The following is a 16,274-nucleotide window of genomic DNA, read 5'->3' on the forward strand; positions in this document are numbered from 1 at the left end:
AAATCCTAAACACAAATGTGAGGGGCATAAGACACTGCAGGTCTCGCGACGCCCTGTGACTCACCTCTGCGATCTCCACTTTCCTCTCCCACATCCTGATGGTCTTCTCCAGGTCCCCGTTTCGGATCTTCTCCTGGACGTACAGCATCACCTGTGGCGCTCGGAACTCAGACAGCTGCTTCCGGAGCTGCTTGTTCAGAGCCATGGCCTTGGCTCGGTCCTGGGTTGGGAAGGACCAAGTAAACATGGGGCTCCCTGGCAGTTCTAGCCTCCCGGGACTTACTGACCCTGGCATCTCTCCCCAGTTTCCATGTAGTTCTAAAAACGTCTACATTTGCAAAGGAGTGAGTGAAGTCACGAGATTCTGATTCTTTGCAGATCGCGACATTTTCATCCAGTGTAGAAGCACTAAGTACAGTCTAAAACAGGCTTTTTTCTCTCCCTTCCTTCCTTTCTTCCTTCTTCCCTTCCTTCCTTTATTAAGCAATATGCTCTCCTTTTGATTGCTTAGGGGCTTTTTTTTTGCTTTGGAAAAATTATGTATTTAAGTATACTTTGACTAGATCAATTTCAATTCATTTTCCTGTCTTTTTTTTTTTTGGCAAAATATACATAACAAAATTTCCCATTTTAACCATTTTTAAGTGTACAGTTCTGTGGCGTTCAGTACACTCACACTGTTTCGCAACCTTCATCACCAGCCATGTCCAGAATTTTTTCATTCTCCCCAACTGAACCTCCATACCCATTAAACACTAACTCCCCAAACCCCCTCCCCATAGGCCCTGGCAGCTCCCTTCTATTTTCTGTCTCTGTGAATTTGACTACTCTAGGTACCTCATATATGCAGAATCATACAATATTTGTCCTTTTGTGACTGGCTAACTTCAATTAGCATAAATGTCTTCAGGGTTCATCCATGTTATAGCATGGCAAAACTTCTTTCCTTTTTAAGGATGAATAATGTTCTGTTATATATCCACACAGCTCATTTTGGTTAGTCATTCATCTGTTGATGGACACTTGAGTTGCTTCTACATTTTGGCTACTGTAAATAATGCTGCTACAAACATGGGTGTACAAATACCTGTTGTTCAAGTTCACGCTTTCCATTATCTTGGGTATATGCCTGGAAGACAACTTGTTGGATCATGTGATTATTTAATTTTGTTTTTTTTTTTTTTGTTGTTGTTGTTGTTGTTTTTTTTTGGGCACACGGGCTTAGTTGCTCCGCGGCATGTGGGATCTTCCTAGAGCGGGGATCGAACCCGTGTTCTCTGCATTGGCAGGAGGATTCTTAACCACTGCGCCACCTAGGAAGCCCGATTATTTAATTTTTTAAGGAAACTGTCTTTCTAAATTTTATTTTTAGAACTATTATACAGTAAAATTAACTAGTCTTTTTCTTTTGAAAAGTGGCTTTTCGAAGAAACATTGTCCTTTTAACAATTGTTTTGCATAGGCAACACATTCAATTCAAATGGTATAAAAGTACACAGTGACAAACTCTCAACCCACCCTTGTCCCCAGGCATGCAGGTCCCCCTTCCAAGAAGCATACACTATTTTTAGGTTTTGTGCATCCTTCTAGAAATCGATATCCATACAGACACATGTGTTTACCTTTTTTGACCCAAAGAGTAGCTAATTCTATTCACTTTCATTCATCCAACTTTTGTTTTCCACTCGATAAATCTTGAAGGTTCTTCTGTATCAACACATAAAGAATGTACTCATTCTTTTAAACAGCTGCATAATTTCCCATTGTATGGATGTACCATACTTTAACAAGTCCCCAGCAGTCACTTAGCTTCTCCATCTCTTGCTATTACAACAGAGAGTTCTGTGATTATAAATCTTCTGGGTATATAACATTTTGTAAAAATGCAAGTGTATCAGTAGGATAAGGTACTGAATGTGAAATTGCTTATTCTAAGGCAGTGGTTCTCAATCAGAAGCTATTTTGTCCCCAGGAGACATTTGGCAATGTCTGGAGACATTTTCGTTTGTCACAATTAGGGGAGTGCTTCTGGCGACTCGTAGGTTGAGGCCAGGGATGCTACTGAACACCCTACAGTGCACAGGACAGCCCTCACAGCAAAGAATTATCTGATCTAAACTGTCAGTAGGGTCTTGGTTGAGAAACCCTGCCCTAAGCATAGGTGTTTGTAGGGTAAATTGTGTTAACTTGCCTTCTATTATAGTGATAAAGCCAGTTATGCTTCTGCAGCAGTGTCTGAGACTGTGTTTTCCCCAGTTCTCTAGACACAATCTTACTTTTCCATCTTTGTCAATCTAACAGAGGGAAAATGGTAACTCATTATATAGCTTTATTTTCTGTTCCTTATGGGTGAAGAGGAATATTTTTCATATGTTTGAGATTGTTTAGCTTTTCTGTAACTTTATTTTTTTTAATGCATAAATTAAAATTTTAATGTACTGTGTTTCAGTGTATAACTTTAATTCTTTGGCCCAGTGTTTTTCCTATTTTTTGTTAGACTTTTCTTGTTAAATTTATGACATTTATGTTTTAAGAAAATTAGCTCCTTGTGATATCAGATACAATATTTTTCCAGTTACTTATCTTTTGGCTTGCTTATGATGGCTTTTGCCGTGCAGCAAATTTTTTATTTTTATATAGCTGACTTTATTGATTTCATGGTTTATAGGTTTTATATTTTAAAAGTCTTCCGCATTCCAAGATTACAGTAAAACTGTTCCCACTATATAAGTTTAGGACTTCAGCGCTTTTATTGTTAACATTTAAATCTCTGATATGCCTGGATTAATTTCACCATTACATATAGTTCCAAATTAATTTTTTCCTAAATGGCTACCCAGTCATTGCAAATCACTTACTGAATAATCTGCTATCTCTCACTGCAATGCCACCTTTATCATAAACTAAATGTATCAATATCAAAACTATCAGATACTTGATCATATACATATCATATATGATCTGTATTGGAGTTCATCATACGGCTTATACTTTTTTCTTTGATCTTCCAGTCTATTCATGGACTTGTTTTGTTGTTGTTGTTGTTGTTGTTGTTGTTGTTGTTGTTGTTGTTGTTTTTGGCTGTGTTGGGTCTTCGTTGCTGCATATGGGCTTTTCTTTAGTTGTGGCAAGTGGGGGCTATTCTTTTTTTTCTCCCCACATGTTTATTGGAGTATAATTGCTTTACACTGTTGTGCTAGTTTCTACTGTACAACAAAGTGAATCAGCTGTATTTATACATATATCCCCACATCCCCTTCCTCTTGAGAGGGCTACTCTTTGTTGCAGTGCGCAGGCTTCTCAGTGTGGTGGCTTCTCTTGTTACGAAGCACGAGCTCTAGGTGCATGGGCTTCAGTAGTTGTGGCGCATGGGCTTAGTTGCTCCACAGCATGTGGGATCTTCCTGGATCAGGGATTAAACCCATGTCCCCTGAAATGGCAGATGGATTCTTAACCACTGTACCACCAGGGAAGTCCCCATGGACTTGTTTTAAATACTGTAACTTCATGACATGTTTCAGTATCTAGTAGGGCTAGTCTCTTCCTTATTAAGAACTTTGTGGATATTCTTATTTATTTTTCCAAAAGAATTTTTGAGTCAGCTTATTTAAGCCTTTAAAAAAAATCTCCTCGTTATTTTAATTGGAATACTAGTATTTCACAGATGAACTTGAACAGAGCTAACATTTTTATGATGTTGAATCTTCCTACCCTAGTACTGTATTTTGATTCCTTGATTCACAAAGTACAATCTGTGACACTGGCATCACCTGGGAACTGGGTGAAAATGTAGAGTCTCAGGCCACCTGAGACCTATCCAATCAAAATCTGCTTTTAAGAAGATCCCCAGGTGACTGGTTGTCACCTTCTGGTTTCAGAAGTGCTGCTTTAATTCAGTTTGAAGCAACCCAATACATTTATTTTTTTATTAACTTGTTTTCAGAATGCAACAAAAATTTGTCAGGAAGCATTCAGTGCATGTCTGCTGTCTAGCATGACATACAACTGTGGGGAGACCTAAAAAAGTACCCAGAACCATCAGTGGACACTCTTGTGAGAATGGTGATTAGAGAATACCTAAGATAAAATATAACAAAGTAGCAAGAATTAAAGCATTAAAAAATAAGTACTAGCTACGAGGGATATTCTGAGAAGACCAGGGACTGCAGTCCCTACCCAGCACCCCACTCGTAGAACAGGGGTGAAACTACAGGAAAGGCAGGCCACTATTCCCACATCCAGCTCCAGGGCAACAGTGTAGAAATTTTGCCCAAGGAGAGAGGCTGTAAAACAGAAAGCTCTGGAATGCTGCCTAAGAAGATGAGCTTTATTTGGAACGGAGTGTGGGGAGTTCATGCCTAAGGACTTTGTGGAAAAGATTGGAGATCTTTGGGGTGAGCGATTAAGATCAATCTGATAGCTCCATATTAGTAGCAACAAGCAAGAAGTAGGTCAGCTAGATGTTTAACTTAACCAGAGAAAGAGACAATTAAGAAGAGCCTCACGGGGTTAGAGCGAGCCTCAATGACTGGCAACACTTTGCCCCTGTGATGGGGCCTGACTTTAGATCGGAATGTAGAACAATTAACGTCTCAGGGCGTTAAAGCAATAGAGTGATCAGCTAGTAATTAATGGAGGCTGATAGCTGGGTGTGATACCAATAGAGGTAGACTGGCCAGAAGTTTAGCTGGAAGATGGAGGAGTCAAAGAGAACTAAGCTGAAATCACCCTGGTTGTCAGGGAGATTGCACCCATGATCAAGGCTGAACCCTCTGGGGAGCCACATCAGAGGCTACTAACAGCAGGAGAAATAGACTTTACTGAACTAGTCCAGCCAAATCACTAAACAACAAGCAAAACCAATGACAAGACCGAGATCAGTATCCAGTGATGCTAAAGTGTACTATCTAAAACGTCCAGTTTTCAACAAAAATTATGAAATAGGAAAGAAACAAGGAAGTGTGACCCACACAGGGAAAAAAGCAGGCAACATAAACTGCCTTTCAGAGAGTCCAGATGATGGACTTAGTGAAGTCTTCAAAGCAGCTATTATAAAGATGTTCAAAAAATGAAAGGAAACCATGTTTAAAGAATTAATATATGATGATAATGTCTTATCAGAGAATATCAATAAAGAGGTAGAAATTATTTAAAAAATAAAAAAGAAGAACCAAATAGAAAATCTGAAGTCTTTCCAAGCGGAATGAAAAATTCACTAGAGGGGATCAACAGTACATTTAAGCCAACAGAAGAAATAATCAATTAAGGTAAATTGATAGAGATTATGCAATATGAAGGATACAGAGAAAAAAGAAGAAAGAAAAATCTTGGAGAAATGTGGAACACCCCTAAGTACATCAACACACGTGAAAACTTCCCACATTTGATGAAAAACATTAAGCTATACATCCATGAACTTCAACAAACTCCAAGTAGGATTAGTGCAAAGAAATCCATACCCGGATACTTCATACTCAAAATGTTGACCGACAAGGCAAAGAGAATATATTGAAAGCAGCAAGCAAAAACAATTCATCACATACAAGGGAAGCCCAATAAGATTAATAACTGACTTTTCATCAGAAACCAAATGGGGGCCAAAAACGTGGTGGGATGATATATTCTAAGTGCTGAAAGGAAAAAACAAAAAAAAAAAAACCGTCAACCAAGAATCTTACATCCAGCAAAACTGTCTTTCAAAAATGAAAGAAAGCAGTGAGCACACCCAGATCTTGGTTTCCAATATTAACCAAATAAAAGGACCCAGGACTCCCTGGGGAAATGGCTAATTCTAGGACTGGGGTAGGAAATATACAAGAAGAGCCTGGAGCATCTTCTATTTCCATAAAGGAAAGAGGTGCTCAAAACAAAACAGACACACATATGATGACAACAACTGACAAAAATAGGGATATGCTAACGGGACACAGGAGCTGACTGAAAGAGCTCCCAATGGCCAAACTGGAACAACGGGAGCAACAAAATAAATAATGTTAGATTATAGCCCAATATATAAAATTAATATTCATGAGTTGCTGCTATAAATAATTTTTAAAATAAGTTTATTTATTTAATTTGTTTATTGGCTGCGTTGGGTCTTTGTTGCTGCACACGGGCTTTTCTCTAGTTGCGGCAAGTGGAGGCTACTTTTCCTTGCAGTGTGCGGGCTTCTCGTTGCAATGGCTTCTCTTGTTGCGGAGCATGGGCTCTAGGCACGTGGGCTTCAGCAGTTGTGGCACATGGGCTCAGTAGTTGTGGCTCATGGGCTCTAGCGCTCAGGCTCAACAGTTGTGCTCACGGGCTTTCGTTGCTCCGTGGCATGTGGGAATCTTCCCAGAGCAGGGCTTGAACCTGTGTCCCCTGCACTTGCAGGCAGATTCTTAACCACTGCGCCACCTAGGAAGTCCCCAATGCTGCTATAAATAATTTTTAAAAGAAACAAATGGGGAAGATTTCCAAAAAAATTTATAACTCCCTACTTCTTAAGCATGGGCTGTACACAGGACCTTCCTCCCAAAGAGTAAAGTCTGAAAAGTGGGAAAGAGTAACTCTGCAGTGGAAAAAGCTGTGAAACACCATCTCAGCCAGGTGATCAAGCTTAACATCAGCAATGAAAAGACATGCTGACAGGATGCTCCCTTGATATGATGTGATGAAAATGGCACTTTACTTCTGTAGAAGAAGACTACATCCAAGAAAACAAACAGCACAAGCAAAGGTAATTATGTAGGTAATTATAAAAAAAAGTATAATTGCATATTTTCCTGCTCTTAATTGATTTAAAAAGCATTTTCATAAAATAATGTATATAATTTTATATTGGACCTATAACATATAAAATGTAATATATTTGACAATTATAGCACAAAGGAGGCAGGCTGAAATGAAGCTGTATTTGAGTAGGAAAATAACACCAGATGGTAACTCAAATCTACAGGAAGAAGGGAAGAGAACCACACAAGTGGTAAATAGGAAGGTTAACATAAATTCTATGAACACACTGCATCTCCTTTCTTCTTTTAGCTTTGGGAACCCTTTCTCACACCATTTACAAAGTAACTCACAGTGGATCATAACCTAAATTTAAGACATATAAAACTCTTAAAAGAAGATGCAGGAGTAAATTTTCATGCTATTGGGTTAGAAAATGATTTCTTAGCTACAACACCAACAGCACAGGTGCAAAAGAAAAAATAGATAAATTGGAGTCCATCAAAATGAAAAAATTTGTGGGAATTCCCTGTGGTCCAGTGGTTAGGACTCCGAACTTTCACTGCTGAGGGTAGGGGTTCAATCCCTGCTTGGGAAACTAAGATCCTGCAAGCAGCACAGCCAAAAAAAAAAAAAAGCCACAATTTTTTTAAAAATGAGAAAAACTTTTGCACTGCAAGCAATACCATCAAGAAATTGAAAAGAGGGCTTCCTAGGTGGCGCAGTGGTTAAGACTCCGCCTACCAATGCAGAGGTCACGGGTTCGATCCCAGCTCCAGGAAGATCCCATATGCCGCGGAGCAACTAAGCCTGTGTGCCAAAAAAAAAAAAAAAAAGAAAGTGAAAAGAAAACCCACAGACTGAGAGAGAATATTTGCAAGTCATATACCTGATAAGGGATTTGAATCCAGAATATGTAAAGAATTCTTATAACTCAGTGATATAAAAAAAATAAAATACTCAGTTAAAACTGGGCAAAGGCCTTGAATAGACATTTCTCCAAAAAAAGATAGACATGTGGCCAAAAAGCATATGAAAAGGTGCTCATTGTCATTAGTCATTAAGAAAATTCAAATCAAAACCACAAGGAGATACCACTTCCCATCCACTAGGACAGCATTAAAAAAACACCTGAAAATAACAAGCGTTGGTGAAGATGTACAGAAATCCCCATTTCTGATGGGAATGTAGAATGGTGCCACTTTGTGAAACAGTTTGGCAGTTTCTGTAAATGTTAAACCGAAAGGTACCATATATATAACCCACAATTCCACTTTCAGCTATATGTCCAAGAGAAAAGAAAACATCTATTCACACCAAAACTTGTACATAAATGTTCACAGCAGCATTATTCATAATAGCCCCCAAATGAGGACAATGCAAATACCCATCAAACGGATGAGTGGATAAACAGAATGTGGTACCTACAAGGGAGTATTATTCAGCCACGAAAAGAAATAAGTACTGCTACGTGCTACTACGTGAATCTTGAAAATATTATTAAAGCTAAAGGATTACACTGTATGGTCCCTTTTATGTGAAAGGTTGAGGAAAGGCAAATTCACAGAGACAGAAGGTTGATTAGTAGTCACCTATGGCTGGAGGGTAGGAATGCGGTCAGGTGAAATGGAGGATTTCTAATGGGTCCAGGCTTTCTTTCTGAGGTGACGAAAATGTTGTAAAATCATTATGTTGATGGTTACACAATTCTGTGAATCTACTATAAACCATTCAAATGTACACTTTAAATTGGTAATTTATTTAATATATGAATCATATCCCAATAGAGCTGTTTTTTAAGAAGTTAAAAAAACGAAAATATACTAAGGCGTGAATGCTAGGCTTTTAAAAATTGATTTCACGTTTTATTTGTAATCTAATAGATATCAACTCAAACAGAGAAAGACCACAGGAACCCTGCGTAGAGAGAGCACACAGACTTTTGCTTCACCTTTGTTACAGGCCACTCTAGTGAGACCAACTTTTTTGCAAAGGGTACTGGTTCTCCTTCAAGGATATGGTACGGATGCCATGGCAAAACTGAGTTGGAGGTAGTAACCCTGTGGCTTTTTGGCCGTTGTAGGTGGGTTTGGGGTCATACACACTGCTGGGGACACGTCAGGTTTATTCCAGAGAATGACAGTAATAACTGAACTAATGGCTTTAAGAGGTTGACAAAGCGTCCTCTTATCTGATTACCACAACAAGGGCTGTGACGTCTTTTTCACAGATGTGGAAACTGAGTTCTAATTCAAAGCCTTGTTCAAGGCTAGAGACTGGCAACAGCAAACCTGATGCCAGGCCTTCTGAATACAAGTCCAGGACTCATTTTCCCCCACCGTCCCCCCAAAGTCCCCTTTGAGTCATACCCTAGGTGCATTGAACTGGTGGAAATCAACTCTACATGCTCAGCAAAATAATGAGAGCACTCAATCCCAGTGCAGATGTAGGGAGCTCAGATGACTCCACACATTTTCACAGGGTGACCGCACACCCTGGAGTGTGTCCGGTACAGACATCACAGGTCTGCCATTCGAGCATCTGCTGTACCGAGTGAGAACGCCATGTTTAAAGAGCTTTCTCTCCTTTACATAGAACATTATATTTGCCATGTGTTCTTTTTCTCATACCAGTTACATTCTCACATGCATCATACACTTTTTGCCAGACTGAACACACGACACTTTGAATTTGGTAACTTATGAGTCACTTAAGGAATTCTTGAGAATCATTTGGACTCTGTAATTTCTAGATGACTTTGAGATTTCTGACTCCAGATTCTAATGCAACACCATGGACTGGGAGCCTCCAGGGCCCACCTTCTCATTTGAGGGCCCAGAGCTATTTTGATTTTTATGATCTAGGTTTTTCTAGACAAAAACCAAGGTGGCCTAGATCTTGGTGAATGCGGACTCAAGCCCTTGTAGACAGAAGGAGAAGAACACCAGAAACAGCATGTTTTACCCTCTCCTACCTCCTCTACTTGTAGGGTTTCTTTTTCGATTTTTTCAAGTAACTCTTTTCTCAGCAAGAGCTCCTTGTCCAGATTGAGGGACGTTTCCATGGCTCGGTGTAGCTTGCTCTGAAATATAATAGCACAGCAAGTCTTGAGCAAAGATGATTGCTCAGAACTATAGGAAGGATAGACAGACAAACAGCTCTCTGTAAGCAGGACAATAGCAGGACCATCCAAGAACTTGGGCCTGACCTTCTCACAGGTGCCCAGGTTTTCAGAATCCCAGTGTCTACGTGACAGGGGAGGAGAGGACCTCGGGAGGCTTGTCCTCACCGGCAAAGTCGTCAGACACACCTGGTTCCAAATCCCACCCCACCACCTACTAAGAGAACCTCTCTAAACTTGGGCTGGTGGCCTTGTAGGGTTGTGCAAAGGCTTAAGGGAGACAAACCTGGTAAAGTGTTGAGCACGGTGCCTGACACGTGGAGAGCCCATGGCACAAGGCTGCCATCCCTACCTCACCTGGATGAAGAGATGGATGCTACTGTGAGCCCACAGTACAGGTGAGGGAGCTGACTCTTGGGGAGGTGAAGCAACTCCCCCAGGGTCACAGAGACCAGGGGAAGCCAGGAGCTGACCCTAGGCAGCACGATCTCACAGCCATGGACGCCACCACTGTCTCCAAAGCCTGCTGGTGCTGGAGGAATCCTGCAGGAGCTGCCCCACAGCCTCCCACTGCATCATTTGCTGCCACCCCTCACCAGCTCCTCCCTAGCTCCTGCTTCTTAGATTTGCCCCCTTTGGACCTCCCTCTCCTAGTGGGGAAGAGTCAACCTGGAGGGGCTGGGATGTGCTCTGCTTGGCTGAGGAGGAAGGGGCCAAGGGACAGAAGCCAGTGACTCCAGTGGGCTGGCTCGACAAACCCTGAGAGCCCACCCAGGCACTGGTCAGCGAAACAACCTAGGGCTGCCACCAAGAGGCCTGCTCACAGCCCTGACGGAGGTGCAAGAAGAAATGCCAAACTGTAACTGTGCCAAGCACCAAGAATGCACGGACAGTGGTCCAGAAGGTTTCCCTGGGGGAGGGGATGCTGGAAAAAGAGCTGAAAGGTGACGTCAAGTATGTCTAGGTAAGAGGGATGGGAGGAACATTTCAAGCTAAGGAAAGAGCTTTGAGAGAGGAGAGTCTAAAAGGGGCTGGGGAGAGGAAGGTACTGGCGCGATGCCCAAGGGTATCAAATCTTCAACCTGGCAGAAAAGCCTGGAGCCACCTGCCTGGGGGAACTTAGAGCACCTGGGGGCAACCTCCCTCCCCGTTCTTCTTGTCTCCAATCCCTTCTTTAAGGCTCATTTCCTGGTCCACATCTTGCATGAAGTTGCTCTGCTGAGGAAAGCAAAAGTGGATAAGAGGCCAGACTGAGGGGGTCAGCTGTGGGGAAGGGGAGGCAGACAGGACTTCACTGCACACCAGCCAGTCGGGCGGGAGAAAAGGAAAGCAGAGGGAAGACAGGCATTCATCTGACAACTAAGAGAGACAGAGAGACTGGGCAGGAAAGAACAGAACCTCGAGGCAGTCCTTGGCTCTGCCGGGGCGGGGCCTTCAAGGAGGTGTGATGAGAGAATCTGCGACCCTGAGCAGGAGGACGGTCACCAGAGGCGGCTATTTCTAAAAAGGCATGTTAGCTTCCTGCTGCTTTGTAACAAACGGTCACAAATTTGTGTCTTAAAGCAACACACATTTGTTATCTCACAGTGTCTATAGGTCAGGAGTCCAAGCACAGTGTGGCTGGATTCTCTGCCCAGGGAGGGACCCACGGTGTCGGCCAGGGCTTTCCTCTGGACTTAGGGTCCTTGCCAAGCTCACAGGTTGTTGGCGGAAAACGTTTCCTTGAAGTTGTAAGACTGAGCTCTCCATGTCCTTTCTGGCTGTCAGCAGGGGGTGGTCCTCGGCTCCTGGAGGCCGCCCTCAGACCCCTTCCATGTGGTCCCTCTATCTTCAAGGTGGCCATGGAGAACTTCTCATCCAGAGAAAACTCCACTTTCAAAGGGCTCATGTGATTAGGTCAGACCCACTGGAATAATCTCTTCATCTCAGGGTCAACTGTGCCATCTAATCTAACCTAATCATAGAACAGAACGGAGCCTACTAACAGAACCCGTCACAGTCAGAGCCCTGGGCAACGTGCAGGGTGAATAAACCAGGGGGTGGGGAGTCTTGGGGGACATCCCGGAATTCTATCTGCCACAGGCACCACTAGTTTATACACGGATCACTAGTTTACAGTCAATTAAGAGTGACACCTCAAAGCTGTAGTCACATGCCTATATTCTACAAGCTTCCATCAGGCAGAGCTTGAGGGCACAGCAGAGAAAAAGGGGCCCCCTTGACGGAGACCCACTCACAAAACTCACTGAAGAGAAGAGACCGTGTCTGTCTCCTTCACAGCGGTACCCTCAACACTCAGCCCTGTCCCTGGCGTTGCTGTAGGTACTCAGTACATTAGGTAATAGAGGAAAATTATTCTGTATATTTTCCATGAGGTCTCACACGTGCGTGTTTGACATTTATATGAAAGTGATCCCTCCCTCCGCCCTTCCATCCCCTACACATACACCTGAATTTTCAGCAGTTTGAGACGATACTGGCTGAGCACGTGCTTCGGCCAGACACTGTCCCAGACCAGCTGGAGCTCTGTCCTGGTGGCGCGTCACAGAAACCTGCTTCTGGGAGGTGACGCATCGCCCATGGTCCCCCGTGGAGTCCCCATCCAGGTCCCCAGGAGAGGCCTGACGCGACAACCCACAGCTGTTGGGCCTTGTTTCCCCAGGAGACCTGAGAACTGACACACGGAAAAGTGAGCCTGTCTCTCTCTCAGCCCCTCACTGTGTCCCCTTAGGACTCCAGCAGGTGTCTCCTCCCAGCTCCACCACCTGCCTGCTGCTATTCTAAACAGGCCTACAGGCACCCCGGCCCCTGGGATTCTGACCAGAATGGCTCCCATTCCACCCACCATGGCCTGTGTTGCCCTGTTTGGGGATCACAACCTACAGGCACGGTGCCTTTAGATGTCCTAAGGAGCTCAAGCCCTGGACCTGGCGGTTGCATTTTATAACCCAGTAGCTCCACTCGAAAGCCCTGCCTTCTCCCCACAGGACCAAACTGGCCCTGTGCCGCCCAGTTGATTCCTCAGGGTAGGATCAAGGTTCGATGTGATGTAACCACCTATCTCGTGGCTCTTCAGTCGAACACAAGAATGTCAGCATGTGAGCACAGCCTTGTCTACACACGTGACGCCAGGGGGAGGCCGTTGGGTGAGGTGGGACACGCACTGCACTAGGAGTCCCAGCTCTGTCGCACACATGTTGCTTGAATATGGTCATGACTCTGCCTCTTTCAGACTCCACTGGGGACCATGGACGGACGCCTTACCTCTCAGAAGCAGGTTTCTGTGACGCGCCACCAGGACAGAGCTCCAGCTGGTCTGTGATGTGTCCCCATCCCTGAGGACAGTGCCTGGCCAAAGCAGGTGCTCAGCCAGTATCGTCTAAAACTGCTGAAAATTCAGGTGTATGTGTAGGGGATGGAAGGGCGGAGGGAGGGATCACTTTCATATAAATGTCAAACACGCACGTGTGAGACCTCATGAAAAATATACAGAATAATTTTCCTCTATTACCTAATGTACTGAGTACATATGGCATGCAGGTTTTTCATTTGTAAAAGGAAAATGGTGGACAAACATAAACCTAGTCTAAATACATTGGAATTCACATTTTTAAATGACACTTTGTGGGCCAAATGAAGCTTACCCGTGAGCTACCTAAGCCCGTGGACGCTGTTGCCGCCTAGGCACTGGGCCAGGGATCAGCAACCTTGCTCTGTAAAAGGCCAGGTAGTAAATATTTTAGGCTTTGCAGGCCAAGGGGCAAAATTGAGGACATTGTGTAATTATATTAATAAGAAAAAAAACCAACGTTCCACAAAGGTTTTATTGATAAAATTCAAAATAAAAAATATTAAGTATATTTTGGAATACAGGTGTACTAATGAGAAGAATGGAATTTCTGGGGGAGAAATCAATTTTGCTTAATTGGGTTTCAAAGGGAGTGTTCTCTATCAAATCAGGTGCAAATAGTCTGTAAAAACCATCCTTAGCTCCCAGACCAGTGGGCAGGAGACACAGGCCCACAATTAGCTGACGGTTGCCTCAGACAGTTGCCAGCAGGGTGACCAGACAGCCTGGTCTACCAGGGACAGGCCAAGTTCATGCCCATAGTCCCTGGTTAATTATCAATAGTGTCTCTTTCTCTACAAAAAACATTCTGTGTGGATGAGGAATTATTTAGTAGTTTTCTGATTTATAGCTAAGATGATTTCCTTTGCAGGGTTTTAAGCAGAGAAGTACTTATTACACACTAAATTAAACAGGGCCGTGAATGTGGCTGGTTCTCAAAACTCACTGCACATAAAAATCATTTGGGAGTTAAAAAAAAAAAGATGCACGGCCTTCACCCCCTAACTCAATTGGTCAGGGTTGGATTAGAGTGTCTGTGTATCTTTAAAAAAACAAAAGTCTCCTTGGATGGTTCTACTGCGCAGCCAGGATTGTGGGGACATCTGGAGTATTTCAGGAGACATGGCTTTGTCGGGAAAAATCATAGAGCAGCAGAAGAGTGAAGGAGGCCTAGGCTCTCAGCAAAACCACAGGGGTGCCCTGGAACCTCGCTGTGGCCGGAAAGGTGGGCACAGAAAGCCCTGGGGACCTGGGCACCGGCGCGGACCTTACTTTGTACGCGTTGAGGATCTGCAGGGTGTTTCCGGATGCCAGCTTCAGCTGGATCAGTTCTCGATTCCTTGCTTCAATCATCTCTAAAAACTGAGCGTTCTCGATCTTCAGCTGCTGAAAGTCAACATCGTGGAGGGCCTCGCCCACCTCTTCCTTCTACAGCTCAGAAAGAAGAAACGATGTGACGTTGCGACTTCTGAACGTATGGCTCGCACCTTGCAATTTCAGGTGAGGTTTTGGAAGTCAGTCATCATTCAGTCATTCAACAAACTTGGACTGGGGATCTGCTTGGTGCCAGGCATGGTGTTAGGCACCAGGGATAGAGATCTGAGTAAATATGATACTTCCACACTCAATGACAGTTCACAGGTCACAGCGTGGTATAGTGGGACACACAGGGACAGAGGGCAACAGAAGCCCCTCAGCCAGGCCAGGAGAGAAAGGCTGGGTCAGGGGAGGCTTCCCCAAGGACGTGGTGCCTAAACAGGGCTGTGAAGGAAGAAAGGCTATTTAAACGCTGTTTTTAACCTGGAAAACCCAGGACGAGCAGCCCATAAATGCCCTTCCTTTGATCGCATGACATTTCCGCATGGGGGATGTATTAGTGCATTGGGTTCCCTCCCTGGCCCCGGCCCCACCTTACCTGCCCCACCAGGTCTATGCCATCTTACATGTGCGGTACACAAGAGCCAGACTCGGGACTGTTCCCTACCCCCACGTGCTACTCATGCCGTACTCCCTCCTAGAAGGCATCTTCTTCCCTTTCCCCGAAAAACACAACCATTTCCTTAAGCCCCAACTGACCCACAATCCAGCTCAAAGGTTCCCAGCCCATCTTCCACCCGAGAGGGTCATTCCTCCCTCCATGCAGCCTCTGGAGGCTGTGACACCCGGTCCCTGTCGCTGTTGCCTCTGCACGACAGTTACACACCCACGCCCTTCCTTCCCATCACCACTCCCCGATAGCCTGTGAGCCCGCGGGGGCACGACCACATCAGTGTCATCTCTCTGTAGCAATGGCTTTTAGGTTAAAGGTCATCCATCTGCTTCCCCTCTCACGCTTCAGGATGCCTGGGCTTGCATGAAGCCCAGAGAACCAGGAACTCGGTATCAGGAGGCAGCTCTGCTGAGGCCACCTTTTTTCTTACACTGAACTCAACCCTCCTTGGCTGACACCTCCACCCCCCGGCCCAGCTCCACCCTGGGGGGCCTCCCAAGGGATGTGTTCTCTTCCGCACAGTGGCCAGAGCACTTGGGGACAGCATCCATGGCCCTTGTGGACCCCTTCTCGTGGGCCGCATCAGTCACGTGCTTTCTCCCCTCTTGCTCTCCGTTTCCTCTACTGTGTGGACTCTAGTTTATAGATTCTTTCAAGCATGGAGCTCTCCCCAAGACACAGTGCTCCAGGTGGGCTCCTCAGAACAGAGTGCAGCAAGAGCACCTCTTTTGGGGGGCCCTGTGGAGTGCAGCCTAGGCCACAGCACCACCCCCAGCTGAGCGGACTTTACCAGCTGCTCCGTGACTGAGCCACCCATGACCTGTGCAGATATTTGGGGGGATCAAAGTGGAGGATCTTAACATCTGTCCTTAGTCACTTTGTGTGTTAAAGTTGTCCCGGCCTGTTGAGCCTTTGGGATCCCAAGTCAATCAAGCAATGGTCCCCCGACATGTTAATTCTCCTCCCCAACTCGGTGTCACTGTCAGTGGCCACCTCTGATGCGCACGCCACCGATGCCCATTTAATGAGTTAATAACAAAGATATTGAGCTAAAAGAGGATGGAGCTATGTAACCACATTCTAGCAGCCCTGTGCCATGTCTG

At 44.5% G+C, this 16,274-nt stretch overlaps 1 pseudogene; it reads right to left on the minus strand.

Annotated features, from left to right (window-relative positions):
• The window catches only part of LOC130838901 (coiled-coil domain-containing protein 113-like), a 47,016-nt pseudogene that overhangs the window by 2,262 nt on the left and 28,480 nt on the right, over nt 1–16,274 (minus strand).

Source organism: Hippopotamus amphibius, chromosome 16, assembly GCF_030028045.1.
Source record: "Hippopotamus amphibius kiboko isolate mHipAmp2 chromosome 16, mHipAmp2.hap2, whole genome shotgun sequence".
Taxonomy (NCBI): domain Eukaryota; kingdom Metazoa; phylum Chordata; class Mammalia; order Artiodactyla; family Hippopotamidae; genus Hippopotamus; species Hippopotamus amphibius.